The sequence below is a fragment of the Delphinus delphis genome, chromosome 14 (assembly GCF_949987515.2).
Source record: "Delphinus delphis chromosome 14, mDelDel1.2, whole genome shotgun sequence".
NCBI lineage: Eukaryota > Metazoa > Chordata > Mammalia > Artiodactyla > Delphinidae > Delphinus > Delphinus delphis.
The window spans coordinates 31,323,486-31,348,728 of NC_082696.1; the positions used below are offsets into that span (position 1 = coordinate 31,323,486).

At 40.5% G+C, this 25,243-nt stretch overlaps 1 protein-coding gene across 10 annotated transcripts in view; it reads left to right on the forward strand.

Moving 5' to 3' along the window:
- EPB41L2 (erythrocyte membrane protein band 4.1 like 2) overlaps positions 1-25,243 on the forward strand; it is a 214,652-nt gene that overhangs the window by 39,725 nt on the left and 149,684 nt on the right. For 6 of the 10 annotated variants that reach the window (XM_060029969.1, XM_060029958.1, XM_060029965.1 and 3 more), the window contains exon 2: positions 20,246-20,370. The exons of 3 other annotated variants lie outside the window; for them this stretch is intronic. The gene's annotated coding sequence lies outside the window, so the exon portion shown is untranslated. Of the gene's footprint in view, positions 1-9,281; positions 9,955-20,245; positions 20,371-25,243 lie in introns of those variants that run through there. One more of the 10 variants, XM_060029962.1, reaches the window with a different exon arrangement.

The following is a 25,243-nucleotide window of genomic DNA, read 5'->3' on the forward strand; positions in this document are numbered from 1 at the left end:
TGCCTGAGTCACAGGGAGTGTTCAATAAATAGATCCTGAATGAGTGAAATAATAATGGCCGCCTGCCACTTATAAGCTGGAAGATTTCTCTAATATTTTGTTTTTAAAAAGGTTTATTTATTTGATATGAAAAGAAAGTTAAATAATCCTGTGGACATAGAGTTCTTTTCAAAAGGGAAGTTTGCATTTGTATCCACTGAAATCTTTGGCTCCCTGAGGATTAGATGGAATTTTGGAGGGAAGATGAAGGACAGCAGGAAAAGAAATATATAGGAAAGCTGTTTACATCCTTCAGATGATTTTTAGGTCATCGTGGGTGTATTAACTTTTAGGGTAGATGAAATAATAAAATCTTTTAAGCGTTTGATTTACTACTTAGTAATTACATATATATTAAAATAGCAGTATATCATTCATCAATATGGAAAGATTGCTTTTGCCATTCTTTCATTTCATGAAACTTTTTGTGGAAAAGTTTTTATCTAACATAGTTTTCCAGGACGTAACATCTTCATTTCCTTCTAAATTGCTTGAGATTAAGCACTTTTTTACTCATTTATTCTACAAACACATATTGGTGCCGAGCAGTGTTGTAAGTGATGGAAATAGAATGATTTACAAAACAGACACAAATTCCTGTTTTCATGGAAATCATGCTCTAGAGTTGAGTCTGGTATGATGATATCACAAGAATTTTATCCAGAGACATATTTGATTACTTAATATATGTAATATCCACAGTGTCTTATAGAATTTGATTTTTAAAAGATTTTTAAAAGGCTTACATATGATGACTTTTTATAATTGGAAGGAAATACCCCCTAGGAACAATGGATTAATGGTGATTACACTATTCTTATAATGGTTCTGACACAGATTGCTTGCCGTGTACCAGGTTCTGTAATATAAATAGAATGTTTTAAGTCATTTAAAGCCCACACTCAATTTATGAGATAGGTGCTATCAATATTCATTTTGCAGGGCTTCCCTGTGGCACAGTGGTTGAGAATCCGCCTGCCAATGCAGGGGACAAGGGTTCGATCCCTGGTCCGGGAAGATCCCACATGCCGCGGAGCAGCTAAGCCCTTGCGCCACAACTACTGAGCCTGTGCTCTAAAGCCCGTGAGCCACAACTACTGAGCCTACGTGCTGCAACTACTGAAGCCTGCGTGCCTAGACCCCATGCTCCACAACGAGAGAAGCCACCGCAATGAGAAGCCCGTGCACCGCAACAAAGAATAGCCCCCGCTCGCTGCAACTAGAGAAAGCCCGCACACAGCAACGAAGACCCAACACAGCCAAAAATAAATAAATAAAATAAATTTATTAAAAAAAAAAGTTAAAAAAATTCATTTTGCAGATGAGGAAACTGAGGAGAGTAAATCATTTGTATAGCAGCTGATTGGTTGAGCCAGGTTTTGAACTCAAGCATGTTAGTAATTTATTATTTAAAATAAAGCAATTAAGAGATTGTTCCCTTTGATGAGAGACTTTATGAAGGTTTGACTATAGAGCTGATAGACAGTTATCCATGGGAGCTGGTATTGAGCATGTGGTGTATAGTGTAGTAATTAGGATCACTACTGGAACTAGAATGCCTGGGTTTGTCACTTAGCCAGCTGTGTGCTTTAGTTTCATCATCTATGAAAGGGGAACAAGAATGGAACTGACTTCATAGGGTCTTAGTAAGGATTAGATCAGTTAATATATGCAAAAACTCAGCAGAATGCCTGGTACATGGGAAGTGTTAGGGAAGTATTAGCTGATGCTCTTATTATTACCATTTTTAAAGGGGATTCCCTCTTTCCTTAGGGTTGGTTGGTTGGTTGGTTTGTTATTTTTTTAGAAAAAAAAGTTGCTATGTATTTGGTGTATACCTTCCATATTTCCTGATTTTTTTGTTTTTTTGTTTTGTATTAGTTTGGTGATTTTCACCAGGGTTTTGCTCAGGAGCGTATTGGAATGCAGTTCTTTGAGCCTATGTAGGATTTTTAGTGTTTTTCATTTACTCTTGCTTGCTATAGCTTCTAACAGATAGTTTGAACCACCAGCATATAACATAGGAAGTCCTCCAGTCTTGAGATGATGCTTGCTGAAATGTTATTCCTCCAGGTGAGCTTCACTAATGACATGGTATTCTTCCGGGTGAGCTTCACTAAACCACGTTAAGTGGGTGAGAGAGGGTGGGGTCAAGGTGAGCTCAAGAATTGTTTTAAGAGTGTGAGCAGCACAGTGAGAGTGGAACGGCGAGGGGCTCATGGGAAATCCTATCAGTAAACTGAACAACTTTGATTATAATCATCAGCGATGGGCTAGTTGACGCCATATAGAGAGTGAGCCTAAATTGTTGATCGGCATCTCTCACCAAATATGGAGAGAGATGCATGGAAAATCAATTCACTGGTCTTTTTGTTGTCATTTCATTCAACTGTGGATAAATCCAGTGTTTGTAACATCTTGGAATACGTGTAAGCAATAGAGGAAGAGGAAACCACTTTGGGTCAAGAAGAATATAAAAACTAGAATTATAAATTACTTAGAACATAGTAACAAGGAAAACACTACATAGCAAAACCTAGGCCACAAAAGCTGAAACCAGACTTTCATAGCTTTAAATTACTGTCATATTAAATGAAAAAAAAAAACTGAAATGAACTGAGCATTACATTTAAGACAATAGAAAGAGAACCAAGAATAAGTCCTGATAAATAAGGAAGAGGGAATTAATGACAAGAACAAAAGTTAGAAGAGGAAAAAAAATGAAGTTGGTACCTAAGAGCTAATTCTGTGAGTGGGGGAGAGATGGGAGGTTGCCCAATAAAGGATAAACATTTAGCTATTATAGCTGGAAAAAAAATGAGAAAAAAATTTTACACCCTTAGACCTAATAGAAGATATTTTGAAGATATACTTCTGGTAATAATTTAAAAAATAACCAACAAAATAGAAATAATCCTAGAAAAATATAAATTTTTCCTCCAGAAGATATAGAAAATCTTGAAAATAATAATCATAGAAAAGATAAAAAAATATGAATTGCTGGGCCTAACTATAGGGAAGTGTTTTCATATTACCATGGAACAGAAAACTCCCTGTTCTAGAACTATATCAAAGCATTGTTCTTAAAATATTAAGATCAACATAACTCTGATAACAAATACTGACCAGAATAATGGGGAAAAAAAAAGAAAGAAAACCATAGGCTAATGTCACTCATAAATGTATGTAAGGACCCAGTAAAATAAAGGAAAAAAGTCTGTTATAACCAAGTAGAATTCAAAAATGTAAGAATAATATGCCATTTCATATTCCTTTAATAGATTTTATCATATTGCTAACTGAAAGGGAAACATATAATTGTTTTGCTAGATAAGGCATTTTATGAAATGGCAACATTCTTGAAAATACTAAATTTGGAATGCAGTATAATTTTCTAATATGCTAAATAATATTTTTCAAAATAATATTTAACTTTATACTTAACAATATAATAATATTCTTAAGTTGAAAGTAAAAAATTACTTATGTGGTTCTTGAAACTTGTCAATACAATATAAGAACGAAATGAGCATAAGTATTGGAAAGGAAGAATCATTATTTTTCATGGTTTATATAATATTTGTGTGCAAAACTCAGTTGAATCATGGATTGCCAAACTTAAAAATGCTATGTAAAGAAGATCTTATTTCTAGTTCTAATAATGCAGAGTATCTATGAACAAATCTAACAAGATGTGTAAAACCTTTATGGATAAATTATGGAACATTGAAGGATGTAAAACAATGGCTGCTGAGTAAATGGAGAGCTGTTCATTGTCCATAGATGGGAATGCTTGTTCTTATACGCATACCAGTTTTCCCTGAATACATCAATAATTTCAGTGAAAGTCCACTCAAAATCCACGCAGGGTTTTTATGGAACAGTTGATCTTAAAATTCATGTGGGGCTTCCCTGGTGGCGCAGTGGTTGAGAGTCCACCTGCCAATGCAGGGGACACGGGTTTGTGCCCCGGTCTGGGAAGATCCCACATGCCGTGGAGAGGCTGGGCCCGTGAGCCACAGCTACTGAGCCTGCACTCTAGAGCCCGCAAGCCACAACTACTGAGCCTGCGTGCCACAGCTGCTGGGGCCCGCACGCCTAGAGCCTGTGCTCCACAATGATTGAGGCCACTGCAATGAGAGGCCCGCACACCGAAACGAAGAGTGGCCCCTGCTTGCTGCAACTGGAAAAAGCCAATGCGCAGCAACCAAGACCCAACACAGCCAAAAATAAATAAATAAATTTATAAAAAAACAAAACCAAAAAACTGTTGGGCAAGGATAATTAGACCAGTGAACCTGCTATAAGCGAGAAACTTCATATACACTAATAGAAGGAAATTTGTTATATTATAGAGGTGGTCTAAATCAGTATGGAAAGGTGAAAGCAACAGGGCTGGTATGTCCACTTATTTGTTTATACAGGAAAAAGATGAAATTTAATTCCTTACTTCATATTCCCAAATTCATTATAGATAGGCTTAAAGGCGGAAAGCCAATCTTTAAAATTCTTAGAAGAAAATGTAAGCGTTGTTTGGCAGTAGGAAGCAGCCCAAATTATAAAGGAAAAGATTGAGGAATTTTACTCTATTAAAATAAACTTCCATACATGAAAATATACTGCAGTGGAACGACAGGGCTACGAATATGTTTGTAAAGCATGTTTGAAAGACATTACTAGTAGCCTACCTTGCTTTTTCGTCTTTCTTTACTAACTCTACTAATTTTATGCCCATTTAAAAATGGCTGTCTTGGGCTTCCCTGGTGGCGCAGTGGTTGAGAGTCTGCCAGACGATCCAGGGGACGCGGGTTCATGCCCCGGTCTGGGGGGATCCCACATGCCGCGGAGTGGCTGGGCCCGTGAGCCATGGCCGCTGAGCCTGCGGGTCCGGAGCCTGTGCTCCGCAACGGGAGGGGCCGCGGCAGTGGGAGGCCCGCGTACCGCAAAAAAAAAAAAAAAAGGCTGTCTTCTTTGAGGTCCTTCAAAAGTCATCAGCTGTGAGCAATGAGATGTAAGCTAAGAATTTCTGAGAAAGCTTTGCTTCCTGAATATGGGGTCTGGTTTTTCTCTTTCCTTTTGTCCCCTCCTTCTGCCTGGAATATGGATATAATGTCTAGAGCTGCAGCAGCTGTCTTGCAACGAAGAAGCTGAAGGTACTGGTTAAAGATGGCAGAGCAGGAGGATGAAAGGCCAGTTCCGGGCTTCCCTGGTGGCGCAGTGGTTGAGAGTCCGCCTGCTGTTGCAGGAGACATGGGTTCGTGCCCCGGTCCGGGAGGGTCCCGCGTGCCGCAGAGCAGCTGGGCCCGTGAGCCATGGCCGCTGAGCCTGCGCGTCCGAAGCCTGTGCTCCGCAACAGGAGAGGCCACAGCAGTGAGAGGCCCACGTACCGCAAAAAAAAAAAAAGGCCAGTTCCTTGGTGACGTTCTTGGCTAGGCATGTCAGCCATGAATCACTTACTCCCATACTTGTAGTAATATGAGAAAAATGGTCTGTTCTAGCCTGTATCCTATAAGGATTAAAAGCTAGCTTATGTGAACAATTCCTATAAATTAATAAGAAAGACAACCTAATAGAAAAATTGAGGATGACTGGAGGCAATTCACAGAACTGGAAACCAAATGGCCAGTAAGCACTAATAGCTAGGAAATCCAAGTTAAAACAGAGACTTAACCATAACCATAAGTCTAAAAATCTCAAGTGGTGGGGAACATGTAGAGAAATTGTTATTATCATTCACTGTTGGTGAGAATATAAATTGGGACAACCATCCTGGGAGAACATTTTGGCAATATCAAGTAAAATTGACAGTATCACACTAGCCCGCATTCCACTAGGTAGGAACCCTAGAGATTCCTGTACCTTTGCACGGAGACATGGAAGAAGCGGTCATTGACATGTTATGACTTAAATATATGAACTACGTGAAGTTACATAGATGAGCACAGATAAATCTGAAAAACTTAGTCTTGAACTAAAAATGCAGGCTATGAATGTGATGATAATATTTATATTAAGTATGAAAGCAGTATTGAAGCTATGTCAGATAATGTCACCACCTAGCTACTGAGAGATGCAAACCTGGGCAGATATTTTCTACTCATCAGTAAAGGTTCTGGAAGCCAAAAATAGATTTTTAAAATCCGACCAGTGTTAGTTCATTGCCTCTTTTATTCCTGACAGGGTCTTCTTTACTGTGGATATGATAAACAGAGCTGCTCCTTGACCAATAATAAGCTAAGCTTTTAAAGCACTTTGCAAAACATTTTCATGTATATTTTCACTTAATTATTCTAATTGCTTTCTGAGATAATAGGCAGGATTTTAATTCTTATTCAAATTAAGTGGCATTAGTTGGACTTAACCTGAGTTTTAGTTTAGTTCTTTTTATCATAGTTTTATATTTTTCCAATACACAATTTAATGTCTAGGTGTACTTAATTTATGCAGCATAAGGAGTGATATTTTAAATATAGCTATAGTGACTGTCTAATTGGAGTGATCTAGTGTTGAGTCTTTTTTTTTTGTTTTTTTAAGTGAATAATGACTTACTAATTTATTGCGTTTTGGGGGCGGGGGTGAATACAGTTCTCAAACCTTAAATCTTAGTTCTTAAACATTAAACCTTAGTTCTTAAACCTTAGTATGCACAAGAACCATCCAGTAAATTTACAGAAAACAGATTCTCTGACACCTCCCCCGCCTCCAGCCTCAGAGTTCTGCCCTTTCTCTTTCTCTGCATTACTAGATTAGTTTCTTAAGGGCTGTGAGCTTTTCTCATTCATTTTGGTATTCTCCACAGTGCATAAACAGCCTGGTGGTGTATGTGTGTGTTTCCTTACTGAGTGCTTACTAAATGTTTGCCGGATGCATTCAGGAAGAACTTCCCAGAAGTGAATACCTGGACAAAGTTAGTACTGTATTAATATTATAGATGGAGAAGACTAGAAAGACTTTTAATGCTCAAATGTTAGGTGTGTGCTGAAATTGGTTTTCAGTTAACCTGTTAAGCGTTACTTTCAAACACTCTTTTCCTAGGCAAGATCATTTAAAACCATGAGTATAAAATGCCAGGGAAGGGTTTTACTGGAAAAGGTGTAACAAAATAAGAGTAAATGGAGAAAAAGCATGTTATTTTGCACAAGTATAGCAAGCCAGCTTGAAGGTCTTCTTCTGTAACACAAGCTACTGCGAATTGTTCAGCCCATTGGCAGCAACACAGAAAACTGCCCTTTTCACCCTTTCCAGCACACAAATGTGGACAATTCATGGCTGGAACCTATCTTCAAGAGACTGCTGGCTTTATTGAAACCAAATGTGTATAGAGTTTTTTATTTAGACACATGAAGGATCTTCAGTGCTCTTGCCATATAGAAAGTAAACCACACAGAGATACTTAAGAAAACAAAAACACACAAAACACCCTCAACTTACTATGTGTAAAGACAGATGCAGGCTTGCCTGGTGGCGCAGTGGTTGAGAGTCCGCCTGCCGATGCAGGGGACACGGGTTCGTGCCCCGGTCCGGGAAGATCCCACATGCCGCGGAGCGTCTGGGCCCGTGAGCCATGGCCGCTGAGCCTGTGCGTCCGGAGCCTCCGCAACGGGAGAGGCCACAACAGTGAGGGGCCTGCGTACTGCAAAAAAAAAAAAAAAAAAAAAATACAGATGCAGACATCACCTATTTGGTAGTGAATACACCTCTGTCCTGTGCAGTCTTTACCCCTCTCAGTGTTAGCTGTGCTTTTTAATGTAGTAACTGCACAACAAATACTAATTGAATATAGGTGAAAGCAGGATGAGAACTGACAGAAATTAGTGACCGATTCTACATTTTTCATCTCTTTTGCTGTTTAAAAGAGTCCAATTATATTTTAGGATGAGTTTTCTAGTGGTGTGAGAAATTAAAAAATGTAACAGTAGTAAAGAAATTTTTTAATTGCCCGTTTAGCTCAAATCTGAATTAAACAGTTCGCAGGCTGAACTTTTCTGACATGGGCCAGAAAACCCATGTGTTTGAATAGTGAACTTGAGTGCTTTGACTTCTTATGCCAGGCCTCTGGATAACCTCGGGGCAGCTGTTCTTCTGTTGTTTACTTATTCGAAAGTAAGTCTTGTGAAGATGTAGGCAGTTAACTCAAGGAATGATTCTTTTTTCTTTCTTTGGTGATTGTCTTACAGCCTGTTTCATGCTGGTGTTGACTACCTCAGACCCCCCAGGGTAAAGAAATCTCTAAGAAGGAGGCCATTTCTTCCTACTCCTTCAATAGACACTTTCTCAGAAACGTTAACAATTAGATGTACTTTGAAGATGCTGTTAAGCTGATAACAGTAGTGCAGAAATCTCTTTGGTATTCTGTTTTGTGGAAGGAGATGAAAGATGGTCTGGCTTATTACTGGTTAAGGCAAGTAGTGAATGAAAGCATGTTCTCAACTAGTGCTTGTTTTACACCTGCAATTTATCTATTTAAATTGGAAAGATAACCTACAGGGTGTGCCTCCTGTACTTACTAGCTTCAGGCAAGCCAGGGCTCTTTACCTACTAGACAGGTAAGATTTTGCCTTTGAATTTTCAATTTGGATTCCTTGGTTTGCCTTCTAGTTTTCTTCCCAGTATAGTCTGTAGGATTTATTTGCTGGAAAAATTTAGTGTACCTTTGAAAAGGAGTTCTGAACTTGAACATATTTTAAATTACTGTTAATACTGGACTCTGAAAAATATGGTTGTCTTTTATTAAATCAAAGCAATGGGTGTGTGTAATTGAATCGAGTTTCCTTTGCTTATCATTTTTGTCTGTGTGGTTTCTGGACAGTTTCTGACATTGTACCCTTTTGGAGAAGTTACCTTTGCGTCATGATTGGAACTTGTTTGAGGTTGTAAGTCATTCTGGGGAGACAGGAAATGTTCCCTGTAAAATACTGGGCTGATTTTCTTTTTCAGTTTGTGAATTATGAGCTCGGTTCACCAGATTGCATTTTGGCATTTGACTCTCCCAGGGCAGAGTAGTGTCCAGCTTTATTTTGTGAGTAACTGCAGATGCCTTTTTGCCATTTGGGTCAGTTTGTTTGTTTGTTTATTTTGGATTTGTTTATTTATAAATGATTTGTGAAATTTTAAGCCAAATGGGATACAAAGGAATTCCTGGTTTTCAAAGGTTCTTCTTTTATTTTGCATTCAAAAGGCAATTTTGCCTTTATTTTTAGAAGTTAAATACGTTACAGCTGTTGAGGAATTTACCACCTCCTGCCCTCACCTCAGCTGAAATAATTGAAGGAGAAAAATATAGATTGATTTTGTATGCCTGAATATTAAGCTGAGACAAACTTCATCTTTGTGGCTTTATGTGATCCTTAAGACTGTAGAAAAATCCTAGATTCAAAGAGAAGATATGAGGTTTTTTTTTTTAATCAAAAGGCAGATGTACCTACTTTGACTACTTATTTGAAACATGACAAGTTGAGAATAGTGAGAAGCCAAGGCCAATTAAGCTCAGGAAATGGCTTCACATGTTTGCCTATTGCATCCTGGTCGATTTGGATAAAACAGAAACAGCTGTGATGCCAAATGCCCTGTAAATTTCAAATGCGGCGTAAAGTGTGGGGTTAGCAGTTCATGAGCTCACTTAATACAGAGCTTTGCCCACAGGTCTTCTGGTGACTTTCAGCTTTCTTCACAAAAAAGCAAGATATTTGGGGCCATTTCATATGGCTAAATGAAAAACGGTGTGTATTTGGCTCCGTTTAAAGCAAGTAGCCTTGAGAGATGGGCCTGCCTAGAAATTGACTACATTTTTGTGGGAGAACGGGTGAAAAGGGCAGTTTCCTGTGTTGCTGCCAAAAGGTCTGAACAATTTGTAGTAGCTTGTGGCTGGAAAACAACTTCTGTGAGGCAAAAACAGCAACTGCAAACTGGTTCTGGGTATGTGTGAGAAAACGCTCTTCTTTCCTACTTGATTGTTGGGCTTTGTAGAAATTTTATATAGTGAATTTTAAAACTCAACTGCTTAAAGTGGTGTTTTGGTTGACTTGGATAAAAACCTGGGGAAATATATTTGGAGGTAGCCCAAGTGGTGCATAGTGTAGTACTTAAAAAAGGGCAGCATTTATACTTTGCTTTTACTGTAACCATGGGCTTGGAGGGTAATCTGTTTTTCTCCTGCCTTAAAAAGTTCAGGTAGGGCTTCCCTGGTGGCGCAGTGGTTGGGAGTCCGCCTGCCGATGCAGGGGGCGCGGCTTCGTGCCCCGGTCCGGGAGAATCCCGTGTGCCGCGGAGCGGCTGGGCCCGTGGGTCATGGCCGCTGGGCCTGCGCGTCCGGAGCCTGTGCTCGGCGGCGGGAGAGCCCCACGTACCGCAAAAAAAAAAAAAAAAAAAAAAAAAAAAAAAATGTAGGTAAATCTTGGCATCTAAGGTGTGTGTTGTTTTTACAGGAATGGATTTTTTTTTACAGGAATGGATTTTTAAAGTTAACTTATTACGCGTGTGTTTTCTTAGTTCACTTGGGCGGCGTGTTCCATTTTGTATTAGAAGTATGTTTATGAAACATATGTGAAACTACTGGCAATTACCACTTGATGGTACTGACAGTGTGCCGGGCTCCATGCTCATGTCCTTATATTGGCCATGTCGTTTACTTCTCTGGAGAGGGAAAAAGCTTAGGGTAAGTATCAGGTAACTAGAAAATGGTTGAAAGGGGCCAGGATTTGGAGTCTGGTCTGTGCGTTACTAATTGTATCAGAATAGTTACTATTTCAGATACTCATTTTGTAGAATTAAAATCTGTTAAAGATTTTTTTTTGGTAGAATGGGCTTGGATATGTGGAATAAAGATAGACTTGGTTTGATTTAGTTTTAATGTTTTCACTAAACTCTTTTTCAGTTGCAGCTTTCACCAGACCCGAGCATCTGTATACTTATTGTTGCCTAAATGCTCCAGACTTTACTTTTTTGGCCTTAATTTTGACCTCCCTCTTCTGTTGGGGATATCTGTTAGCTTTTCGTTAAACTGCAATAGCTGATTAAGGCATCACCCTTTTAATATTTTGCCCTGTTCATGAACATCAGTGTCTTCTTTATTTAGTAAATAGGCTGGTGCTCATAATCTAGCACAGTGATTCTCAACCGGGATGGGGATGGGTAGGTGATTTTTGTTCTGTAGGGAACATTTGGCAATGTCTGGAGACTTTTTTTTTTTTTTTTTTTTTTTTTTTAGGTACGCGGGCCTCTCACTGCTGTGGCCTCTCCCATTGCGGAGCACAGGCTCCGGACGCGCAGGCCCAGCGGCCATGGCTCACGGGCCCAGCCGCTCTGCGGCATGTGGGATCCTCCCGGACTGGGCCCGAACCCACGTCCCCTGCATCGGCAGGCGGACTCCCAACCACTGTGCTACCAGGGTAGCCCTGGAGACATTTTTGATTGCCATGACTTGATGCACTACTAGCATCTCTGTGTAGAGGCCAGGAATGCTGCTAAACATCCTACGATGCACAGGACAGCTCTTCAGACAACGAAGAATTATCTGGCCAAAATGTCAAGAGTGCAGAGGTTGAAATACCCTGACCTAGCTAACGTAGGGCACAGACCAAATCTTATTAGAAACTGTTTCTGTGAGATTTATTTTTAAAAATTTATTTAATTAATTTATTTATTTTTGGCTGTGTTGGGTCTTCTTTGCTGTGCATGGGCTTCTTATTGCGGTAGCTTCTCTTGTTGCAGAGCACGAGTTTCAGTAGTTGTGGCTCGCGGGGTCTAGAGTGCAGGCTGAGTAGCTGTGGCGCCTGGGCTTAGTTGCTCCGCGGCATGTGGGATCTTCCCGGACCAGGGCTCGAACCGCGTTCCCTGCATTGGCAGGTGGCTTCTTAACCACTGTGCACCCAGGGAAGTCCTGTGAAATTTTTTTTAAATAAAAAAACAACTCTGTTAATTTGGCAAGTTTTTATTCTCTTTTCTAGAGGTGGCGGAAGAGGCTATCCATCTGTCTGCTCACCTAGCCCTAAGCCAAATGACACAAGTTGACCTTGTGCTGGATTCTGTCTTCTAGCTGCTCCTTATCTTCATCCCCTATGCTGACCTAGACGAGGTCACACCGTCAACTATTAGCTGCCATTATCTTAGCCAGGATTAGTTGACTACCTATTAAGAATGGTACATGAAATACCTTAGCTTGGGGTGGGAGAAAAGCAAAAGAATGGAAGGAATACCCACCAAAGTTTTGACTGGAATGAAGATCGTAGTGTGCCTCTCACCGTTATATTGAGTTGAGAGGTTACAATTGTGAGTGATCTTCATAGGCCCACACATACCTACAGTGCCAACTGTTGACTAGCTTTTGTAAACTGAAAACAAATAGAATGGATGAATGGAATTTTCAGATAATCTGAAAAAGAAGAAATCTCTAGGTCCAGTAGCTATTGCATAGCTGTCATATTGGTAGGGAAATTGACTGACTTTTGCATTTTGTCTTGTGAATTCTTGGGCCTAACCTTTGTGATTTTGATTAAATGTAACAAGTTGCAAGGAGCAACCTGTACCGTATCTTGATGTCTTTGCAAGTACTTGGGATGCTGTACCTCCTTTCTTTGCATCTTCATCCTTCAGAGATGGATTTCACCATCATTCTCTGCTCGTCTGCTTTTTTGCAGGTCGCTTTAAGTAGGTATTTCTCAGAGTGAATTGTAATCATTGGCTTCCTCTCCTGCGGCCCTTACTAGGTTATGTGTCCCAGCACAGTGCTCGGTATATAGTGGCCATTCCCCACACATGGAGTGGATGAATGGAGGAGGAGGGGGAGGGAGGAGGAAGATACACCTTAGGAATCTTAAAACTCAGTAACAGAAGACAGTTGGTAGAGCTTTGGAAACTCAGGGGCTGGGAAAGGAGCCTAAGTAAGTGAAGGGTGGGAATTGTTATGTTAACATGACCTTATTGGTGTTGCTTGTGCTGTGCACATTTTTTTTTTTTTTTTTTTTAAATGTTAGCAGTCTGGGTGACTGAGGCGGGAAGGCTAGCCCGTGGCCTCGGCCATATCTGCAGGTCTAAGTGGTGTTCATGTCTTTGACCTGAGGTTCCTCTTGCTCTGAAGGGCATATAGCCTTTGCATGTTCTCAAATCTGCCTATTTTCTGGCATATGTGATTTCAGTCTAGATTTCTCAACTGAGTAGTCAGGTCGTGTACGGCCCCCCTTCAGCAAGAACTGAGATAGGTAGGTAGGTAGATAGATAGATAGATATTGGCTGCGTTGGGTCTTCATTGCTGTGTGCGGGCTTTCTCTAGTTGCGGTGAGCAAGGGCTACTCTTCGTTACAGTGCACGGGCTTCTCATTGCAGTGGCTTCTCTTGGCGTGGATCACGGGCTCTAGGTGCGTGGGTTTCAGTAGTTACGGCACACGGGTTCAGTAGTTGTGGCTCGTGGGCTCTAGAGCGCAGGCTCAGTAGTTGTGGCGCACGGGCTTAGTTGCTCCGCGGCACGTGGGATCTTCCCGGAGCAGGGATCGAACCTGTGTCCCCTGCATTGGCAGGCAGATTCTTAACCACTGTGCCACCAGGGAAGTCGCAGGAACTGAGTTTTAAAGTGATAGAAATAACCCTTGAAACCCTGCAGTGATTTCCCTGTGGCAGCTCTCTTACACCACATTGAGTTCTGGTCTTGACCTTTTATTGCCTCCTTGGGCAAATTTGCTTCCTTAGCTTTCACTTCTCCTGGCCCTTGAATTTCAAGAGACACAGCTTTATTTTACTCTGGGGTTTATTATGTGCCTGAGTGCCACTGTTAGTGGCCTGGGTTAGAATAAACAGCAACTCTGTAATGCACCTGTTTTGTCTTTCTGTTGAATTACATAAAAACATTTATTAGACATTTTGATTCAAAATAGAGATAATTATGGGAAAAGCTGTTTCTTTCAGCAAAAGGCCCACTAGCCAGGCACCAGTGCTTATCGCTGTGGCCACGCCGTTGGACTTGTCCCTTGCAAATTGAACATGCCTGATTGCACAGGTGTTTGCATGGCTGAACAAATTATATTTGGACAATGAACTGTTATGCCTGACAGTGATTAGAGAGGCAGGGCAGAGTTGTACATGGACTACTTTGGTAAGAGAATTGAGGAGAGAATATTACCAAACATTTTTGTAAGATAAGAGAAAACCAAGACTTATTCTTTTCTTCTCTAATGGTTAAATGCCCTTAAACTTGTTAATATTGGAAGTCAGCCTTGTACTGGGCAGATTTTTTAAGAAAAAGAATGGCTAGTAACTTTTTAATTTCTTATAACATTGACTTTGTTGAACACTCTCTGGTTTTCCTTATTGGAGGACAGCTGTAGTAAGATTGTGGCTGAGATCATAGGAAGATCCAATATCCAGTGTCATATATTTTTTGTCTGTCATTTTTTTGGCTTTATGTGTAAGTGTGAAATCTATGTCCAGGTGAGTGGCGGTGTGGGTAGGATGTAGGATGTATGTCGTAGGATGTATCTGGAGATCTCTAAGAGTCCTGTTAAAGTTCGTGGCCGTGAATTTGAATGGAGAAAAGTTATCATCATCACGTGTTTTTTGTTTGGCGGCATGGGTGCAAGGCTGAAGTAGGGCCAGAGTCAGGTGGAGCCACAGAGCACACAGATGTGCTGGAGGACAGCAGGGCTGGGAGCTGAGGGTCTGGTGGTGGCCCGTGGAATCCAAGCTGCGGAAGGAGGGTAGTGAAGACAGGGCAGCGGGAAGGTGGTGGAGGCACAGGCTGCTCAGGGCCAAAGTAGTTGGGGGTGGTGGTTCAAGAAGCAGGGCGGAAGGGGATCAGAGGTTGGGACGAACGAAAGTGAGATAATGGTAGAATCATATATAGGTCTGGGGCAGGATTTTCCAAGAAATCATTTTAGAAGGTCATGGCTGGCATTTAGAAAATGAATAAACAACATGAGAGTTGGGGCCTTATCTAGCCTACACAGAATTTTACCTGAAGTGAAAAAAGAAGGCTTCCCCTTTGGGAGAAGCTTTCCATCAGCAGTTATCGTACCTTGGATCCACCTCCCTGGCTGGAGCGGAGCTCTGCCACTGCAGGAATCTTCCCCTTGGGAGAAGAAAGAGAAAGGGGAGTGGGAGGAAAGAGGTGCCCCTTTTCCGCTGAGGCAGCCCGCTGGCAGGGAGAAGGCTCACTGCGGAGAGGGGCTGGGCTGGATTTGGCACAGACTGCCTAGGCTTAGGCCTGATCAGAGCGACCATTTGAAAACTGTTTCCATTAAAACTGGGTGTGTTTACTGTGTATTTGTGAACTGGGTTGGGATGTAAATGTTTTACTCTGGGTCACAAAAAAATTGAAAGCTAGTGTTTGGGAAGCGTGGGAATGGGTAACTGAGGGTGCGGAGGGCAGGATCATGGGGTTCACTTTTAAAGTAGGGACCAACGTGCACGCATGTGCGCACACGCACACACACACACCCACCCTCTGCTCTTCTGCTCTGTGCCTTAGAGAAAGGAGTAGGTAGGAGTACGGGTAATAAAAACGATTTCGATTTGGAATGCATTCTAGGTTTGGGATTCAGCCCGCCTCTCCCCTAGTAGAGACTACACGTGGTCGGGTGGTAGAGAAAAGTATGACCCAGGTATCGATTGACCTTCTGGCTCAGCACTGGGTCTGTGGAGCTTCCCCGTCAGACTGAGGGAAATAGATTGGAAAAAAGTCGGCGTGTGGGTCATCGCCAAGATCCTGTAATTCTGGAAAAGCTGCGGGGTGAGGAGAGGGGGATTTTGATGTGCTCTGGGTCATAGGGAGAGAGCGTTCTGAAACTTAGAGTTACGGTGACCACATAACACGTAATCAGCCGTAGAAAATTGAAAATTAATTTTTAGAGGGTTGTGAGGGGGCAAAACTCAGTAAAAGCAGACAGTTGTGGGAATTGTGAGATAGAAGTTCCGGCTTCTTTCTCCTTCTGCTGTCTTGATGATTTTTAAAAAAACATTAGCATCCCAGTGTGATCTTGGCTTTGCCTTTAGAAACGTGAAGCAGACAAACACATCTGGATGTTCCTGGTCCATCTCCCATTGCTGTGAGTAGTAAAATCTTGACAGTAAATTGTAAGGCCTTGTGTGGCTTTCTAGACTGAACTCTGGGAGGTGGAGAGTTTCGTTTCCCTTCGTATTGGACCATGTTGGTCAGGCGTTGGCAGTGGGAAGCAGGTGGCCGCAGTTCCGTGGCTCTTAAAAAAGGGATCAGGGCACTGTGGAGTGGGGAGTTAGGTGGTTTGGGCAGAGGCCCAGTTTCCCGCGGATCTTTATTCCCAGTTTCTAAGAGTTGCCATGCCAGCCCCTGGTCAGGTACCCGATCTCTGGGTGGGCCCCTGGCTGGAGCAGTGGTGGGATCAGGATTCTTCATCGGGCTGTCTAGTGTGAATGAAGGAGGGCAGAAAGGGTCATCCCTCACTCATTCTTCTGGGGAGCAAATGTATTTTAGTTGAAACTCCTTATGTGTGTTTTCCTTAGAAGTGTTAAAATTTGCAGTTAAGTTTTCAAGTACTTTCAGGTGTGTTATAGATTAATTGGACCTTCTTAAGCAGGCTTGGGGAGTTAATATTCCCTTTAATGACTGTTTCTGCCGGGGAAAGATAATAATAGCTAACATTTACTTAGAGTTTACTTTATGTCAGAAACCGTCATTCTATATTATCTTATCTGTACAGATAGCCAGGAATTAGATTTTCTTAGCTTCATTTTACAGAATAAGGATTGAGGCTCTCATCTCCAGCTTCACTTTTGTCATCCTCATCTCATTCCCCCAGTGTGCTCACTCTGTCCCCAACCAAGTCCTCACTTCATCTTGGGTTGGCGTGCATGTATGGTTTTTTTCCCCCCAATGCAATGACTCAAAATCTGGCCGATCATGAGTCAGGAATTGCCTATAGACAGGCATGCAGAATTAGTCCTTCTCAGGCCTGCTGGATGTTGAAGAACGGTTTAGAGCTGCTCAAGTTTGACTTTCAAGGATGGTGCTGATTGTATCTGCTGTGCTCTACGAAATGTTTAAAGCTAAAAAGTTGTAAATGCTGGATTCCTGAGCAGGGTACAGTCAAGTGTGACTGTGAGGTTTCTTGGGCCAGGAAAGACTGTGTTTTATGTTAAATAGCATTGGGTGGCCTAAGCTGCATTCCAGAGACAGTTCAGAGCCATGGCTGGTAATGACATCACCTCCACAGGTGCCAAATCATTCTTTTTTTTTTTTTTTTCCAATATAGGCTGCCCATGCCTTTTTTTTTCTTTTCTTTTTTTTTTTAAAGGACGTTTAAGTACTGCTGTGAGGTTTTGTTGCAAAATAAGTATGAAATCCAATTCTGGGTGTGTGTGTGGAAGTAGGGAGATGAAAATACAGTGCTTTGGGAAAACCACGCACTTCCAGAAATTCCAGTTTTAGGTTACTCGCGTTCAGTCACTCCCAAGAGATTTTTACGGGGAAGGGTAGGGACAGAGGAGGGGATTCAGACTAGATGAGAAAAGTAGTTGTGGAAAAACAAAGTTGAGGGGCTTTCCCCCTCTACTTTCCCCCTAATCCAAGACGGACCTGTCATGTTTCCAAGAGAACTCTGATTTCCAGTGTATTTTGTAGAGGCTGAAGAGCTCTGATTCCAAATGTCAAGCTTGGATTCAAGGGATTGAATCTTTTTCACGATAAATGTATGTGTTTGTTGAATAGAACTTGGAATACAGAGAAACAAATAATAAAAGCCAGCCTCATTCCTATTTTCAGACATAATCACTTAATATTATATTGTTTTTATTATTTATAACCGTACATTCAGTGGTTTAAATACTTCAGTAAATGCACATTTGTATACATTTCACAAAGTAGGGCTCATACTATATGTTTGGTTTTGCCATGCCAAGTAGTTTTTTTAGAATGTAGAACTTTAGAACTATGAGGTACTTTAAGAGGTAATGAATCCTCCCTGTCTTTATTTTATAGATGAGAAAATTTAGTAAAATGAAGTTAAATGACTTGCTCTTAATTCCCATGACTTTCAGAGCTGGAATCAGAACTGGTTCCACCTAGCCCAGTATACTTGTAACTATCCCATTCTGCCTATTTTACTGGTGAAAATTTGTGAAGTATTATCCTCTAGGATAAATTAGATAGCATGGCCCCAGAGAATTTATTTAATCCATCTCATATAACTTTGAGTCTGAAAAAAAGTGAAACATTGAGACTACACAAACACACCTGTGTACTTAAATTAATTTGCCCCAAGTGATTTGGAGAAGTTTAGAAACCATTATGAGATGGCTGGATTGCTGCTCTTTTAGGATTATTTGATGTGAACCTGAAAGGAGTGAAGCTGAAAAATGTATGTTTTACACTAAGCGTAAGTGTCTCTGAAGTGTTTCTTTTCTGCCATGTTAAAACAATAAATGTCTTCAAACTTTTTAGTGGTTTTGCCAAACTGTTAGTTATCATCTCCTATGCCAGATTTCTTCTACTCTGGAATTACATTTGCCTTATTTTGCTGAATTCCTGTAGTTCTTAGCTGTATAATTCCTTTGGCAATTTCTCACACAAGTCTTAACGGCATTTCTTCAACTGTTATCTTGAAATGTGGGCACATTATGAATGTTAACTTTCCACGGGGTTGTGTGAATGAGCAGTCTGGACTCTCAGCTCCTCAAGGACAAGGATGTTGTCTTGTTACTTTCCTTCTTTCCTTCTACCTCTCTCCCCTCTGCTTTGTCTCATCTCCATAGTACTAGCAGAGCACCTTGTAGGCTCACCCTATTATTACTAAAACTTGGTAAAAGAGTTCTGAACGCAGTTAAGGCAAATTAGGGAACATGGCCTCCTCTCTCCTCTCTGTGAGTTGATAGTCCTGCGGGTAATGCGGATTTCAGGAATATCTCTGCAGAAAAAGCAAGTCTAGCATGATTTGCACATTGCCTTGGTCAGTGGGTATTTAGATGTCCTTTTTAAGGCAGTTGTTATGGATTCAGACAATATACTGGCACACACAGCCTCAGACTCACCGTCACCTCTGTTTGACCTTAGTTAATCTAGAAGAAACCATATAAAACAGCTGACGGGAGGGCTCCTGGAGGGCTGTCTGAAAAGTAGGTGATGGAGAATCCTGTTTTTGTTTTTCTTGGAAAAATTTCTCTACAAGAAGTCTTCAGCGTATTAAATTCTGCATCTTGAAGACTTATGATTTTGTACATTTCTTGACTTTTTGTATTGAGAGAATTGAAGGTGGGACGAGGGGAATGAAGAAACTTAGTGTTGAAAATCTCAGGAGTAGGGAGTGGGGAAGAAAGGAAATAATTGCTGGGATATATTTGTAGTTGGGGGAAGAAGGAAAGGGAGTAAGAATGGAAAGAGATCGAGAAATAAGGATGAATAGCCAAATATTAGGGTGGGGACAAAATCTGAATGTCATTTGGCAAAGTTGATTATACTTTTGGTTTTTTTCCAGAGGTTTTTCAAATGATTGGGGTGGGTGGGGAAATTCACTAGAGATGACAGCTTAAGTGTTGGAGGAATATAATGGAAATAGTCTGAGTGACTAAAGTAGGAAGAAACAGAATTAAGAAAAGTCTGTTTCTTTCTTTTTTTTCTGGCAGTGCTCTGCGTTTCTTATGATGCTGTGCTTAATTTGTTCCAAAAAGTTTGTTCAGTGTAGTGTGAAGAATCTCCTTTTTGATCAACTCCTTTTTTTCCTGCCTCTAAGCTGCTTGCCTTAGAATAGGTGTGGAGGCCTCCCCATCACCCAACTTGCTCACTGTGGAGAAGTGTTAGGACATAGAACGTGGGATGCAAAAGGAGACCAATTCTAGGAGCTGGCAGCACCCACGTCACTCAGGGACCAAGTACACTTGTATGATGTGTGTGCGCACACAAGTGTGTTCTTTTCCCTTAAAGAAGTCTCGTGTTGCTAGAGTGTGATCTTATTTGTCTTGCGAAGTCTTTTTAAATTCATTATATTTAAGTAATAATGGCTCTGCATACTTTCCAGCTGTTTGGAGTTATTTTCCACCTGTTTCTGTTTGGTTCAGTGAAAAGAGGAAAATAATTTGGGAATTAATTTTACAATTGGAAAAGGAGCACTACCTCCTAAAGATACTTATGTTTACCAGTGGGTTCTAGTATCAGTCGTATTATTTCCTGACCTGGGGCTGGGCCGCTTCTGACATAAGCGTTAGGAACTGAATTGTGTCAGCACTGCTACTTAAGGCGTTTATCTTAATCCAGGCGTCCTTGGATCGTGCCAGCGAGCAAGGTGGGAGCAAGGTGGTAGCAGTGATCGCAGAGCTGGGCTTCACGTGTGAGTTCCGAGGAGTTCGGGTGGTTACCCAGTGAATCCATTCCTGGTAAATGTGAGTCGGTGTTTTTCTTTAGATGCTCTGTTTTGACCACATGAGAGGCAGTGGTATTTAAGTTATTTACAGTGTCATTCTCCTAAGACGGAATGAATATCCCTGAATTCTATCTCACAAGGCCCTGTTATGCAGCAAAGGTAGGTAAAGGATGACTACCAGTGAGGTACCAGCCGCAGAGCTGGTTGAGACACGGTCCAGATTTTGGTATTTGGGTTGGTTGGCTTTTCTGGAAGATAAACTTATATTGTGTTTATATAGGTATATCCTAAAAGTTCTTTGTGACTGTTACACAATATATTTAAGTGTTCTAGAAGAATAAAATAGTGTGTTTCTTGTCTTATGGCTTCGGTCTGATAGGCACGGCTGCTGCTTTCTTGCGCGGGTACCTCTTCGCTTTTTCCTTGTTCCTGCTTTCCGCCCTCATTTTCTGTGCCACCTTGAGCGGTGAAAGGAAGATCTTGCACACTTCCATCTGATAAATGCTTTGCATGAAGGAGAGATTATGACAGTGCTTGTAGTTTAAAAAAAAAAAAGGTAGCCACTAGTCTACATTTTTTTTTTTTTTTTTTTTACTGTTTTTAAGCCTGAGGTGCATTGGGAAAGGAAAAACCAAGAGGAAAGCATGTTTTGGGAAAATGAGCTGCATTTGAGAAAATGCTGAGGGGCAAATTCATTCAGAAACGTGAGCTCATCACCTGGTTGATGTAATAAGTTCATGCAAATGAGAAATACCTGGCCAGGAGGTTAGGTTGCTGCCTTTTCTTACAATATTCTTTAAAAAAAAAAAAAAAAAATCCCTCAGTCACTTAGCTCAGTTTAGAATTTCTTAGATTCTTTGGTGTTTGTTATACAAAGGATTGGCTACATTATTTTTTCAGGCACCTCCCAGACCTAAACTTACATGATTCAGGAGGACTGTATATCCCAAAACATATTATCATAGGACTTATTTCAGAGCCATTTCTATTTTCTTCTTGCTTCTCTTAGAATTCAGTACCTTTTTGAAGATAACAACCTTTTAGGTCAGTCGTAACCCCTGAGAACCAATCATGCAGGTGAAGATAGTAAGTCCTACACTCCTCACATTTTCCTCGTATGAATCTTAAAAGATAGCATGAGATTTCTCATTATAAATGTGCCAAAATAGTGTTTATTCCATCAGAGTGTCATTTAGTTTAATATTAGGCTTACTTTATTCAATCATTAAGGTGATTATCTTGGATAAGAGAAAAATAAGATGATGATGCCTGGAATTGTTTGGAAAAATAGGTGCCCTCGGTTTCTGTTTTTAGAGGTGTTTTCTTATGCCCTCATTTTTTTCTACCCAAATGGACTAAGCATAACTTTGTACAAAGTGGTGTGTGTTTTGCTCTGGGGGATACAGAGATGATAAGTAAGACAGACTTGTTAAGTATGGTGGGTAAGATGTGGGCATAGGGCCAGTACTGTAGAAAAGTGCTGAGCTCTGGAAGCGGGGAAGGGAGTGCTGTGGGCATCTGGAGGAGGGAAGGATGGCAGGGAAGTCTTTGGCAAGGCCATAGCCTGGTAACTGGATTTTGCCCGATGGTGGTGGTGATGGGCATGCTTCTCAGTTTGCTCACTTCTCAGAAGAGTCTGGAGGAGTGAGCCTGGAGTCTCTTGGCTTTTCCCTCCTCAACAATAGAAATCATCATGGATAGTATCAGGGCCTGCATGTCAGGTGGAAGACTTTGGGTTTTTTTCCTGCAGTTACTGAGGTTTTCCAAACAGGTGAATTATGTGATCAGAACTGGAGTTTAGGAAGATGAGGTGGGTAGCCCTGTTCAAAGTAGGGCTAACAAATTTATGACAAACTATTAGTTATGAGAAAAAATTTACCTGTTGGTAGTTTATTTATTGGTTTTACTTACTTTAATCAGAGTCTACTGTTTGTAATTATAACTGCGTTTTTTTCCTACAATACAAAAATCATCAAACTGTTTTTTAGGGCATTCTCCACTGAAGGTAACTAAGTACATACACTTTAGGTAAACGTGAGGAACCTTCTCCACCAAATATATTTAGATATTTATTTTGTAATTAATCCTGGCTCTTGGCATTCTCTTGCTGATTTATTTTTCTGAAGGCATTTCTTAAGCCCTTCTCATAACAGTGTTTTGAAGACATTGCTTGATGGAGTGGGTGTATCCCGATTTCCTCTCTACCTCCAATTTATTAAGCATTTAGTTCCATTTCAGTATGCTACTTTAGGACATTTCTTGTCCCATTTTTGACAGTAGTTTGTCTTTAATCCTTGTGAACATTATTTGATGTTGTTAGTCTTGAAATTCAAAGTAAGGTGTCTTGGAAAGAAAGTCAGAATTTCATAGCTAATAAGTGAAAGAGTTGGAATCAAAACTTACATCTGCCCATTACTGAATCATTTTATACTGAGTCATTTTACATCTACAAGTCTCAGTTTCCTTATCTGTAAAATGGAGGCATTGACAGTACATTTTTAATACAATGTCTTTGGGAAGTTAAGCGAAATGGTAAGTGTGCTGGCATACCTTATTTATAAGCCATCTTTTAAACAAAATGAATTATAGATGCACAGTGTTTATGAATCTAACATCGTTAATTCAACTGATATGTAATTTTATATTTCTAATTTTAAAGTTATTTTTCTTTTCAGATTTACAATTTGAAATTACCCAACTTTTAAAACTTTAAGCTATAATGAGTGAAACTTGTATTCTCAATAGTTTCTTTTAATTCTTCTCCACAGACTGTCATTCTACACGTTCAGCTCTGTTTTGTGTTAATTTTTACTGCCTTCCCCCCCTGAAATAAAATAGTCCTGTAATGTCCTAGTGGAAACATTGTTCTCTTTGTTTGGGCTAAAGAAGTGCCTTTGTCATTCCTTTGAGACATTCTGCAGATGCCATTTTGCAGTTCTGAAAAATATGTCGCTGTCCTCCTTGCTGCTGTGTTAAATTGTGTGTGTGTATGGCTTGGTATTTTAATGAAGTTGCAGTGAAAACTTGACAGTGATACTTGTCATATGATGATAAAATAAAGAAAGGTTCTTTCCTGATTCAATGTAGATACGTGTTCCCTGTCTATAGTGCTGTGTGGTCTGAAAGTAGACCCCTCCTGCACTCAGATGTTTGATGCTTTTTGACTAACTTCATAGGAAACTGTTAAAACAACTTGTTCTGACATGTACTGCTTTTTAAAGATCTCTTAATATATATGTTCTGAATAGCATTTTAAGTGGCAAGTACACAGTCTAATTTGCTAAGTGGCTTTAATCCTTGTAGTAAGAAGTGGGGCAAAAATCTTTTGGGAAATTACCCTGATAAAATCCAGGAAATTCCTTTCATTCTTTTAAATCCAGTTAAAATCTAACTTTAAAAAAAGGCCTCTGATGTAACAGTGTCTGAAAGCATGTGCTTCTTAGAGTAATTTCTTGTAGACAGTGCCAAGCTCAAGGAAGAATGGCATGAATGTACCTCTGTGTTTTAGGTAAATCTATACCACATGGCACATGACCAGTTTATTATAACTTTGCTGGGACTTAGTCATCCTGTTTTGTACTGCTTTAAAAGTGCTAAAGCAGGAGTATAGAAATAAAGGGAGAAAGCTTCATATTTTTTATTTTAATGGACTTAATCTATTAAGATATTTCTTAATTATAATAATATATGTTCAGTGGCGAAAACTTGGTGATATAGAAAAATACAAATAAAGCAAAATTTCCCATTGCCCACATTCAGAAACAACCATTGTTACCGTTTTGGTTGAGCCTTTCCAGTGTTTTATCTGTGAACACATGGGTTAAAATCAGAGCATTATCCTTTTTTTTTAAATGATTCTTTAAAAAATTTTAAATTTTATTTATTTATTTTTGGCTGCGTTGGGTCTTCGTTGCTGCACGCGGGCTTTCTCTAGTTGTGGTGAGCGGGGGCTACTCTTCGTTGCAGTGCGCAGGCTTCTCATTGTGGTAACTTCTCTTGTTGTGGAACACAGTTGCAGACCACAGGCTCTAGACGCATGGGCTTCAGTAGTTGTGGCTTGTGGGCTCTAGAGCGCAGGCTCAGTAGTTGTGGCACACGGGCTTAGTTGCTCCGCGGCATGTGGGATCTTCCCCGACAAGGGCTCGAACCCATGTCCCCTGCATTGGCAGGCAGATTTTTAATCACTGCGCCACCAGGGAAGCCCCAGCATTATCTTTTTAAACCTGCTTATTTTTCCTTGGCAAAAATACAGTGAATGTATCTAAACTTTTTTTTTAAATTGTGAAGTATAGTTGATGTACAGTATTGTTAATTGCAAGTGTACAGCAAAGTAATTTGGTTATACATATGTATATATCTATATTCTTTTAAAAATTCTTTTCCATTATAATTTATTACAGGACATAGAATATTGTTTTCTGCACTATACAGTAAATCCTTGTTGTTTTTCTATTTTATATATGATAGTGTGCATCTGTTAATCCCATACTCCCAGTTATTCCTCCCTCCCTTCCCCTTTGGTAACTGTAAGTTTGTTTTCTGTGTCTGTAAATTCTTTTTTTTTTAAATATAAATTTATTTATTATGGCTGTGTTGGGTCTTCATTGTTGCATGTGGGCTTTCTCTAGTTGCGGTGAACAGGGGCTACTCTTCGTTGAGGTGCGCAGGCTTCTCATTGCGGTGGCTTCTCTTGTCATGGAACACAGGTTCTAGGTGCGTGGGCTCAGTAGTTGTGGCTCGCCGGTTCTAGAGCGTAGGCTTAGTAGTTGTGGCGCAGGGGCTTAGTTGCTCTGCAGCATGTGGAATCTTCCCGGACCAGGGATCGAACCCCTGTCCCCTGCATTGGCAGGTGGATTCTTTTTTTTTTTTTTAACATCTTTATTGGAGTATAA